The sequence below is a fragment of the Pinus tabuliformis genome, chromosome Q (assembly GCF_031772625.1).
Source record: "Pinus tabuliformis cultivar Carrire ecotype Pingquan chromosome Q, CPIR1, whole genome shotgun sequence".
In the NCBI taxonomy this organism is placed as follows: domain Eukaryota; kingdom Viridiplantae; phylum Streptophyta; class Pinopsida; order Pinales; family Pinaceae; genus Pinus; species Pinus tabuliformis.
The window spans coordinates 809,941,067-809,954,058 of record NC_142296.1 but is presented as its reverse complement, the minus strand read 5'-3'; positions in this window follow the sequence as shown (position 1 = coordinate 809,954,058).

The window sequence follows — 12,992 nt, the reverse complement described above, 5'->3', positions numbered from 1 at the left end:
GGTGGGGTTACATGTCATGAAGTCAATGCCCCATTTGGCGAATGGTCGAACAACAACTGGATGCAATGGTGCAGGTGGTAATCTGGTTTTTCAATCATACATTTGGCATGCATGACAACATCTGATAGCAATAATACAATCTTTGAATATAGTTGGCCATAAGTAACCAACACAGAGAATTCTCTGTGTGGTTGCATATCCAGATAACTGTCCACCACAGGCACCTGAATGGCAATCATTCAATGCTTTCTCGGCTTCCTCTTGTGTGAGGCACCTCCATAAAATCGTATCGACACCATGACGGTAAAGAGTGTCACCAATGATCAGATAATATTTGGCTTGGTATCGAATACATCATTGTTGCGAGCGAGAGGTATCAGGTTGGAAAGTTTTGGTCTAGAGATAGATCAGTATATCTCCATACAATGCATCAAATGATGATAGCAAAAACAAAGACTCATCCAAAATCGATGGTTCAGATGTTGAATCAATGGAGGTCAAGGGAAGGTCGCAAAGTAACTTTGCAAAAACTAGAGATTTCTTTGATTTGGACATGATGAATTCCAGATCAAACTCCTACAAAATGACTATCCATTTTGAGTATTTTCCCCCCAGTAATTGACGTGACAAAATGTATGTCATAGGGTTGCAATCTGAAATGACGGTTGTTTTCCGGAGCAGGATGTAATGGCAAAAACCTTTAAACAGCTTGAACAGCTGCCAAAGCTAGTTTCTCGACATAAGATTACTTACTTTTTGTATCATTTAGATTGTGGCTCAAATAGTAAATCAGATGTTCAATCCCATTTTCCTCTTGGTCTAAAACCATGCTAATGGTTGTATCTACAGCGGTGAGATACAAGTAATAGTCATTTTGATAATTTGGAGAATACATTAATGAAGCTTTAATCAAGGTATCTTTAAGAGCATCAAAGGATCTTGTGCAACCTGATCCCAATGGAATGGTATCTACTTTTTCAAAAGATGCGTAAAACCTTTAGCCATCTCAGCATAATTAGGAATGAACCTCCTCAGAAAGTTAGCCTTCCCTTAGAGTCTCTGTAACTGTAAAAGATTTGAAGGTGGAGGAAAATCAAGAATTGCTTGAACCTTTAATGGATCGAGTCGAATCCCCTCTCTAGACACTACAAATCCAAGAAATTGACCAAAACCAACACAAAAAACACATTTGTGGATTGAGTCGTATCTTGTAGTGTCAGCACCGTAAAAATATTGTTCTCAAATGTTGTGGGTGATCAGTTCGTTTTCGTGAATGAGCAAGTAAATCGTCAAGGTAAGGTTGAACAATGTGCTTGATGTCATGGAAGGCATAGTTCATTTCCCTCTGAAATGTGGCCCATGCATTCTTCAAACCGAATGGGAGTTTCCTAAATGTGCCCCATGGACAAATAAAAGTTGTTTTAGATTGGTCCTGTGGGCAGATATTGATTTGATTGTAGCCAGAAAAACCATCCATAAATGAGAATATTTCGCATCCGACACATTCGTCAATAATATGGTCACTAAAAGGAGTAGGATAATTGTCCTTTGGACATGTGTGATTTACATCCTTATAATCGAAGCACACTCATTTTCCCTTGTTTCTTCATGACAAGAACAATATTGGAAACCCAGTCAGTAAGAGGTACAGGGTAAATGAAACTAGCACGCAAAAGTTTTTCAACTTCTGCTTTAATTGTAGCGACTTTCTTTGGATGAATAGGTCGAAGTCGTTGTCTTAATAGCTTGACATCAAGGTACATTTTGATTTCGTGTTCAACAATACTAGAGTCAATTCCTGGCATCTCCTCATAAGACCATGCAAATATATCTCTAAATTCACAAAAGAGAGTATGGTAACTATTGAGTTCTATTGGAGAAAAGGATTTTGCCAACATGATGTTCTCTAGAACATTAGGCTTGGTCAAAATATTAATAGAAATCATTTCTTCAATATTTAACAGGTTCTGCTTAGATTCTACTGTGTCTATGGAAACTGAATTCGAAAGGAAATCAACAACTGAAGGGTGGTTTAGTTCATTTGAATGATCTTCGATGTCATCTGGAATATGGGAACGATGATGATAATATTCCCAAGGTTCTTCTCCTATCATCATGATTGGACGATTCCTTCATATGTAGAATGTATACATGAGAAAGGATCCAAAGAAGTACCATATTCTAATGAACAGTATACCCATACAATTGGTGAATGTGGATTTGAGTTTGCCGCACAAGCCCGAAAAATTGATTGCTATGCTAGCTCAATGGGGCTTAGCAGCATAACCTCAGTATATCTATCAACTTCAGAATTGTTGGTAATCCTCCTTAAACCAGATGAGGTGGAAGAAATCATGTTTCAAGTCTCTACTCTTGCCACTTCTACCAAATCAGATGGTGACGGTAGTGTAAAAGTACCCATTAAGGAAGGATCTTTAAAGAGACCTATTCCAACACTTTGATGTGACAGCGAGGGTCTGTGTACTAACAGAATGTTTCCTGTAGCCTGTGAACTATTGACAAAGAAGGCAAGCTGATCAATAACTGTGATTCCACCCTTATGAGGGAATGTAATAGTACGAAAGTACGTGGAAACCACAGCAACCATAGCATATATCCATGGCATTCCCAGTAAAATGTTGTAATCGAGGGGTCCATTAACTACCTCAACTTCAACAATAATTTTTTTGCCCCCTAGTTCGATTTGCAGGTTACTCAAAATCCCACAAGGAGTATATTTCGTCTATCAAAATATTTTAACATGGTTGGTGATTGTGACAAAGGCAGTGAACCAAGTGTTTTCCAACAACTCATTGACATAATGCAAATAGATTCCCCCTCATCAATAATAGCTCGGTGAACATTCTTATTGAGAGCTTTAACTTGTATTCGGAAAGATAATTGCACCGGTAACTATGGTGTATATCCCACATGGTTAAAAACAACAAGATTGGAATCTGTAGGGTCTATTTCGCCAATTGCTGACAGTAAAGCCTGCTTCTAGGAGGGACAGTTTTGTAACACCTCGAGTGTCGACATAGCAGAATGTGATTGAGCAAGATCTTCCACTATGTTATAGTTTTGATCTGCTCGAGCTTGAGGGTTAAATTTTGATTTATGCATAACTCCCTTTGGTGGTTTTATTGTCAATTTTGGTGCAATAGGTGGTTGAATATGTTCAGATGAAGTCGAAGTCAAAGGATTAGGTTGATCAGTGGCCTGATTATTCAACAATGATGGTGGATTTCCATAATATTTGTTTCTCGGTGACAACAAAACTTTGTTTTGTGGCTTTGTGATGGATAACATGAGTACTTGGGATGTGAAAGCATGGTCTGTTGCAACCAAATGTGTCTCCGGGTTAGGAAACGGATCGGTCAACACTGTAGATGTGTTAGAAGTCTTTAGAAGTTTAGAGACTTTTGAGCGGTGTGGAAAATATCTTGTAAAATGCTCATCATTACAGATTAGACATGGATAACGAGGTTACCTTACCGAATTAGAGGAATCTGATGACTTCTCTTAAGGGGAATTATCTTGTTTTTTCTTGCTTTTCCCCTTTTTCTTGCCTCCTGGTTACTTTTGATTTTTTCCTTTTTCATATGACACAGCATTAAATTCAGAAGAAAGAGTGTTTTCTGATGCATTGGTAGTTTTATTGGTAATGGCAAGAGTTTGACCAGATGGTCTTCCTGCCATTTGCGTGCTTGAAGAACCAATCACACCATTGTCGGAATAAGAGTCCTTAATCGAATGTGGAGGAAGAGGAAAAATGAAAGAGGGTCGAGGTGCATTGGTAATTTTGTCTTAGAGTGTGCTGGATTGTGTGTAAATAAAATCCAAATAGTGGGCACAAGCAATTACTTGCTCTTCTGTGACAACTCCACCTTTTGCAACATCCTCGGTGATTGATGGAAACAAGGTATTTATGAACCACTCAGCCAAAATTTTATCATGAACATATGTCTTAACCATTCAATGACGACGCCACCAGTCCTGAATATGATATGATATATGGGTAGCTATAGTCTATTTAAATTTGGTTAGGAGTTCCGTTCCAATCTCATATCTGATAGGTAACTAGAAGTGGGTTAGAAATGTGGTGGCTAAAGTTGTAAAGTTGTTGAAAGAAGCTCTTGGTAACTCAATGTACCATTTAGCAGCCGGACTAGTAAGTGTTCTTTGGAAAAGACGTAGTCTAACTGAATCATCACGTAAGGAGTTTGATGAACACCACAAATGAAATGTCATGACATGATTTGATGGGTCTTCTCTGGGATTTCCATTGAATTTCAGAATGTCAGAAGGTAACTTATGCAGAATCACCGGCCACCAAGGTGGATATAAGATTGGATCATTAGTGAGCCGATTTAAATTTGATAATTTTAAAGTTGCTACAAATGGAAACTATCGATTCAGGTCAAGTTCAGCATACCCAGGATATGATGGAATTGCCTAAGCAATAGGTCTTTGCATACCAACATTGGGCATCTACATTTGGTAACCTTGATAAGGTTGTTGTTGAACAAATTCGGCATAAGGTGATTGTTGATAACCAGGTTGAATTTGTGGTTGTCCATAACCTACAAAGCCTTGTTGACCAGGACCTTTATAATCTTGAAATTGTCCAAACCCAGGTTGAGCCTGTTGGGCATGTCCAAATTGGGGTTGGAATTGCTATAATTGAGGCTATTGAAATTGGGGTTGCTACGGTTGTTGAATCAACTATTGTTGTTGTTGGTATAACTGTTGTTGATTTAATGGTTTTTGTTTCCCAACAATGAAAGGTTGGCCAGGTTGTGAATAAACTATACCAGTGTAAGCTTGAGTCAGTTTAGATAAGGGTATACTAACATGAGGTTGTTGCAGCCCAGACACAAATGGTTGTTGTATGATAGCCTGAGAAACTTGAACTTCTTGAACCGAAACTTGTGGTTGCGAGGTAGAAGGACTAGTTTGTACCGGTTGTGATACAACATTTTGAACTTGTGACTATAGTACAATAGTAAAAACAGTTGTAGTAGGAATAGTTGACACAGTTTGCATTGGTTGTGTTGGATATAGAAGCCTTGGTTGAACTGGAATTGTTGGTTGCCATTGACAAACTCGAATTCCAAGCTGACCTAAATACTACAGGATACTACCATATGATAGTCCTCCATAGGGAGGATAAGGTGAATAAGCATAATTCTCTCCATATGGTGGCAATCCAGTATTTAGTTGATACATAGGTCTTTGTTGACTAGATTTCCCAGCTTGATATTGATATGCAGGATCAAAATGTTGAGTTCCTGTTAAAGAAGAACCAGGTAGAATTCCGATTGAGGACATGGGTGATGACCATGGTGTAGAAGCAACCCCTAAGTGGGTTCTAGATAAATATTGGTAACCAACTAGGATGGACGGTTCACCATGTAGGTGTGACTCAGGTGTGGTAGAAAACATCGAAGAGATTGCAATAGAAGATTATGCCTCAACTGCATCAGATGATACAGTCTGGGATGTTGAAGATTGTTCAACCATAGTTAACTGACCCAAAAGTTGTCCTAAAGAATCGACAGGTACTTGAAAGTAAGCAGGATCAAATGGATTAGTAAAATGAGGAGTGTGAGGGTAAAGATAAAGCCTAGTTCCAAAGTGGAATGGGGTTCCAGGTGTAGAATCTTCTTCCAATTCTTCCTCGACAACAATTAAACCAAGTGGAAGAACTTCACTGTCCAGTCCGTAAAAGATTTCTGGTGTTGATAAAGTGGAAGTTTTAGTAGTTACTGATGTTTGAGGGGTAACTGGTTGATCATCTTTCAATAAAGTAACAACTTCTGAATGTTCAAATTCGAAGTCTAGATGTTTGGGTAAAAGAACAATAGTTTCAGAAAGAGGTTCCTGAACAACTTTAGTTTCATATGTAACTTCTGTTTGAACTATGATAGGTTTTGGATTAACTTCTAGTTGAACTAATCCAAGTTCGGAAGTAATTTCTTGTTGAGCAACTTCAAGCTGAGGATCAACCTGTTGTTGAACAACTTCAGTTACTGTTTCACTAGGATCAGTGCTAATGTCCTCAGGTAATTGTGAAACTTCTTCTTTAGAAACAGATGTACCAGAAATGGTTGGAGTAACTGGAGTCTCAGTACTTACCAAAATAGATGTTTAAGGTAATTCAGATGAAGAACTATGAGTTCTTGATGTACTTGACTTAGTTAAGCGAGACCGCTTTAACCAAATAGGTGTAGCTTTGGGCGGCAAATGCAGTTTACTCGCTGTTCTCCGCAAACGACGAGGTAATGGTTGATTTTCCTCCATGATTGATTATTAATTTTATTATCAAAAAATAAATAAACAAAAAGGGGTAAGCTAGGCAAAAGGTTTACCAAGCAACTGTGAACTGTATAATACCTCCTGGCGAAGCAAGAAGTACAAGCAAGTAATCTCCCCGAATGCTATGTTCAGTGTATCACAGTGTACAAGGTGGCTGACTTGGTTACCTAAGGATGGATAGCAACCTAGTGTTGTCCTCCCATATATACCCAAAGGTACATGGAGGCCCAGTCTGTATAAGTGCTATCTAATGCAAAACTGCACAGTGAGAGCATTCCCATATACTTTACGTACTATAACACCACCCTATATACCCGAAGGTACGTGGACGAGCTACAATATACTCATGTACGTGGAATTAGGTATCACACTCGAGATGTGTTGTAGACAAGTTAGCGACAACTGCTTTGTTTTATGACACCAGAACACGTCTCTAGCCTAGAACCACTAAATGTTTTCGTTAACGACAATTCTCCATTAGGTAAATTGATGTTAATTTTAAGTTGATCTTGCTTAAGAATTTTCCTTTCAAGTTCACCACATGATGTATTCTGAAATTACTAGGAATGAAACTATCATGATAAGCATTCTTTCCATTCAATTTAACGATGAAAATCCTAGCTACTTAGGGATAGAGAAATCCGATTTCTTTCAATCAAAGAGCAAAGAGCACAATCTAATGCAATTTACCTACACTATTCCTATGAGCACACACAAACTTTTTCAATGCAACATGCATGCATTTCTTTTCGATTTCCTTAATGTGATTATGAAAAAAAGGAAATATGCACATACAATCAATCAATCTTTCATAAGAACAAAGAATTTTATGACAGTTCTATTCCGAAGGAAAAGAAGACTTTACGACAATTTCTTTCGAACGAAGATTAATCAACTATATTCTAACTTTGACTATAGATTGATAATGACAAAGAAAACATTAAAGAAACATTAATCAATCAACTCAAAGTAGGGCTATACAAGGAGATAGAAACTTTTTCTCCGAGACATAACATTCATTGATTAATCTACAAACAAACAAATAGAGAAAAGTTGGCAAAAACACTTTCCAAAGGTGGGAAACTAACCCTAGGAGGATCAGCGTAGCCCTAAATGGGAGACAGTGCACTTCAGAGCAATGTCCCTAAGCCAGGGGTGATCTACAGTGCACTGTGTCCCTCACAAGCTTGCGTTGGTGATAGTGAGCCATTTCAAGAGGCAATTTGACACAATTTTGACCAAATTTTCAATGCAAAAGTGCTGAATTAAAATCTATGAACACAAGTAAGGTCTGCAAGGATTTCCTAGGAGGTGGATAAGCCACTAGGAAAGAGGATCTTCCCTAGTGGAATCACCAATTTTTTTTGGAGAATTTGGTATCTACGGATAAATACTAATTCCCTAGATAAGTAGCCATATCTAGAACAATAGTTTAAAGTGTTTTAGTCTTTTCCTATAAGCAATAGATAAGATGAGAAGCTGATAGGACCTACTTGTAGTTCCACTTTCCTCTCCTCTCCCTTTTATCGATCATGTCGCTCCTTCCTGTAAATAATATGCTTCATAAGTACCTGTAAACACAACAGAAAACAAAGAATCAATCAAAGTAAAAGATCTACTGATATAAGTGAATGGAATCAGATACATTTCACACATATAAGCATTATAAAATAATACAAACATATGGGAGAAAGGTTCAAACACTTTATTGAATAGAAGAAGGAATTACAACCATTTATGTTTGATTCAAAGCCATTCCTCCAGCTTGGATCCCATCCACATCACATAAAAAGCATGACAAACTTGTAGCATTACAATACTTGCTTCAAAGCCAAATCTCATAGCAACATTATCTCCTTACAATTCAACATAATCCAACCCTTGATCACTTAGATGAGTGGTCAATTTATAGGAAGATGAAGGAGGTTTTGTCATAAATGGTGGCATTGAATGGCCTTCCATACTTAGAATTAGTTCCATGGAGGAAGGGATGAGAGGATAGGATGCATCTTAACTCATTCCTCATCCATTTTCGAGCTCATAGGAGTTGATAAGTGAGGGAACCTTGTAGATGACTCCAAAAGATAAGAATATTCCCAAAAACCTATGTGAATTTTGCTCAATCTCACCCAACACAGGTGAAAGGAAGCCTAAGTGCTCTACAGAGCACCCTGGCATGGACTTAACATCTCTGCAGTGCACCCTTACATGGGCCTACCTGTGTTGGTCCCTCTAAAGGCTATTTCTGGATGTCTTCAAGTCCTGAAACTGTCTGGGAAGGATGAATTCAAAGGGATGAATTTTTTAGGGCATGTAGCAACTAAAATTAGGGTTTTATTGGCCCTAAAACAGTGATATGGATGATGGAATTCATGTGCCCAAATGGATTTGTAGCAGCACTACATTTTATGGTCCCTCCACACCACAAGATAAAGACCTATTTCTCTCCCAGCTGTGAGGTTTGAGTCGCTCCTGGGAAAAAAAGGATTGGATTATTGGAGGGGACTTTAATATGATTATAAATATTGAAGAGGAGAGGTGAAGTCTAGATATTGGATGCCTCTTCCTTGGTATTCAATGATGCCATAGAAGATCTCCACTTGGTTGACATTCTCCCCAAACATGGCCTTCACACCTGGAATAATAGACAAGGTGGAAAGAGAAAGGTGGCCAACTGATTGGATCAATTTATCCTTTTAGAACATCTTATTTCATAAGATCTAAATGTTGAAATTGAGATCTTACCCTCCCTTGGATCGGACCAGTGGTTTGCTAGTCTGGTGATGACTACTGTGGTTGCTCCTCAGAGAAAGCCCTTTGGATTTGAAAGCTTCTAGATATGGCACCCAAATTGTTTGGATAAGCTTGAAACCTGGTGGACCATGATGGAAGATCCTCTGGGAAATAAGCTGAAATCCTTCCAAAAGAAACTCCATGTGCTGAAACTCATAAAAAAACCTGGAACCGCAAGGATTTCGACAATATTTTTGAGGAGAAACAGAAGCTAGAAGCTCACTTGGCGGAATTTGAGAGGACAATAAAATGGGATGGCCAGTCACTGGAGATGGTGGAGGAAGAGGGGCTCCTGATACGAGATTTAGAAGAAGGAAGACATCAAGAAGAGATCCTATGGCATTAGAAATTGTGCATTTAGTGGCTGCATGAGGGTGAGCGCAACTCTAAATTTTTTCATAGATCCATGATCAATCATTGCTAATGTAGCCAAATTAGTAAAATTCAAGTATCTACTGGCACTTTCTATGAATGATAAGAAGATATTGAGAAAGAGTTGAAGACCTACTTCTCCTCCTTATTGCTAGATTAAGGCTATGACAGGTCAGAAGCCATTTGTACCATCATGCAGCATATCCCTTCCCTGAAATCTCCTGCTTAGAACTATGCCTTGATTAGTCCCATAATGCTTTCTGAAGTGGAGAAATTAGTTAAGGCCATGCACTCCAATAAAGATCCTAGTCTTGACAGATTCACTACTGAATTCTGTAAAGAGGGTTGGCCTTTCTTGAGTTAAGACATCCAGGATCTGGTGGAGGAATCCCATTGTCTTCATCAAATCTAGTCGTGTCTTAATGCCACCTTCCTTACACTCATTCCTAAAGCCCAGGTGGCCCTATCTCCCACTGATTTTAGACCGATCTCCCTATGAAATTTCATCTATAACATCTTCTCCATAATTATGGTCAGACGTTTTAAACCTATCCTATATAATAGTATCAGCCAGTAACAATAAGTTTTTGTTGAAGGTGTTGGGTTGTGTTATATTCTTTCCACATAGTTAACATGGGGTTTGAAGGGCACTCGTAACCCCATTTTATGGGGTCTGGGGTAGCGCCCCAGGAAATTTTGGTTTTGGACCCTATGTTAGGTTGGGCGGACCCACCTATGGTTTTGTGCATGATTTTCGCACATGTTTTTTGGACGCAATGGTTTTCGGTCCATGGTAATGCACGCGATGGTTTTCGGTCCATGGTATTGGATGCTTTAGCATGTATAAATATGTATTGTAACATTGAAAGGAACATAATGAAAAATCAAGCTGGTAGTCCTGGTTTTGGGATCCAGGGGAAAATCTCTGTGTATATGTGTTTTAAGTGTTATGATCTCGCATTGTTTATTTTCTATGTTTTAGAATTCGTATGCAGGTAATTTTTGTATGGGGTTAAAACCTACATTTGGTATCAGAGCTATTTTGGTTTCAAGGGGACGCCTTTGTTGCTAAGGGGTTTCGCTCGGGCCTGTGGTAGACCCTGTTCAGTGGGAGATCTGCAAGATCGGTTCTGGTGGTGAAAGAAGATGGTGAACAGTGGAAATATAGAGATTGAGAAATTTAATGGTCAGAGTTTTGAGTTGTGGAAACTCAAGATGGAGGATCTGTTGATGGATAAAGACCAGCGGATCACGGTAGATCTGGGTACTAAACCAACGGGAGTGTTTGATGAAGAATGGAAGAAGTTGGATCGGAAGGCAAAGAGAACAATACGATTGTGTGCCTCAGATTCAGTATTGCTGAATGTATCAGGGGAAGCTATGGCGAAGGCTTTGTGGGACAAGTTAGGGACTTTGTACCAATATAAGTCTTTGGTGAATAAACTGTTCCTGTGGAAAAAGCTGTATAACCTAAAGATGAAAGATGGAGACTCGATGACAGAGCATCTGAATTCATTTAATAATGTAGTGAGTCAATTAGCATATGTTGATATTAAAATTTCAAATGAGGATAAGTGCATCAGTTTGTTGTGTTCTCTACCAGATTCATGGGATAGTCTGGTTATTGCAATAGGTAGCAATGCAACAACCTTGCAATTTGATGAAATATTCTCATCCTTGCTGACGGAGGAGATGAGACGGAAAAATATGGAGAGCCAAAATGGTGATGCCTTGTCTGTATGAGGGCAAATCTAGAACAAAAACAAAAATAAGTCATCGAGTGGGAGATCTAAATCTCCAGGAAAACCTGTAAAGGTGGTGTGCTGGAAATGTGGAAAGGAAGGGCACTACAAAAGGGACTGTAAATCTAAAGCTCCTAACAAAGGAAAGGGATCTGATGAGGCTCCTTCTGCAGAGGAAAAAACCACCTCAGATGAAGGTGGGGATGTGTACTTGGCTTCTTCAAGTACACATGTAGATCATGAGGCACAGTTGATTGACTCAGGTGCATCCTTTCACTTCACTCCCCATAGAGAGTGGTTCTGCGAGTATGAGAAATATTATGGTGGTGATGTCTTCTTGGGGGATGACAGGAAGGCTAGAATCGTTGGTCACGGAAAAGTAAAGTTGAAGTTGCAAGGTGGAAGGGTTAGAATGCTTCCAGGTGTTCTACATATCCCTGCATTAGCCAGAAATCTAATTTCTGTTAGCAAGTTGGATGATGCAGCTGTAAAAACAGTGTTCGAGAAGGATACCTGCAAGATGGTTCGGGGAGCACTGGTATTGATGTGGGGAGTTTGGATTGGAACTCTGTACATGATGCAAGGTAGCACTGTTATTGATGGGTGCAATAGTTCTGTGGTTCCTGAAAGTGGAGCAGAAAATCTAGTGGTCTTTGGAGAGAAGGCCATGCTATGGCATCAAAGGCTTGTACATATTGGATAAAAGGGCCTTCGGATACTTCATCGTAAAGGTATGGTAGAAGGTATGAGTAATAGCTCTCTGGATTTTGATTTCTGTGAAAATTGTGTATATGGTAAGAATAATTGGGTGAGTTTCCCCTCTGGTTGTAAGAGGGCGAAACATATATTAGAACTTGTGCACAGTGATGTGTTTGGACCTGTGAAGGTTCCATCACTGGGTAAGTCTATGTACTATGTACCATTTATAAATGACTTCTCAAGGAATACATGAATATATTTTCTTAGGAAGAAATCTGAAGTCTTTGACAGGTTTAATGAATTTAAGGCTCTGGTGGAAAACCAAACAGAGAAGAAGTTAAAGGTGTTGAGGACAGATAATGATGGAGAGTTTTGTAGTAAGGAATTTGAAGAATTCTATAAGAAGTGTGGTATAGCACGACAGAAGAATACTCCATATACACCTCAGCAAAATGGAGTTGCAGAAAGAATGAATAAGACATTGATGGAAAGAGAAAGAAGCATGCTCAATGGTGCCATGTTAGGACAAGAATTTTGGGCAGAGGCGGTGGATACTGCATGTTACTTGGTCAAAAGGTCACCTTCATCAACGTTGGAGGATAAAACTCCACAAGAGGTATGGACTGGTAAGAAACCCTCTCTTTCACATCTGAGGGTATTTGGATGTGATGCATATGTACATGTTCCAAAGGAGAAACGAACCAAGTTGGATAGTAAATCTGAAAAGTGCATCTTTATTGGGTATAAGGGTGATTTAAAGGGTTATAAGCTTTGGAACCCAGTCACACGGAAGGTTGTGTACAGCCAAGATGTGGTGTTCAGAGAGATGAAAGATGTTATTAAACATGAAGTCCAACAAAACGAACCTGAGAAGATAGAGTTTGAGCTAAAGGAGGAAGAATCATATGCTACAACAGAGGAGGAATCAAAAGATGAAGAGATACAAAATCTGGCTATGAGAAGATCAATTTGAGAAAGAAGGCATCCTGAAAGGTATAGTCCATCTGCTTTCTATTCAAATTTTGCTTTATCTATTATTGACGATGATCCTAGAACTGTGAAGGAAGC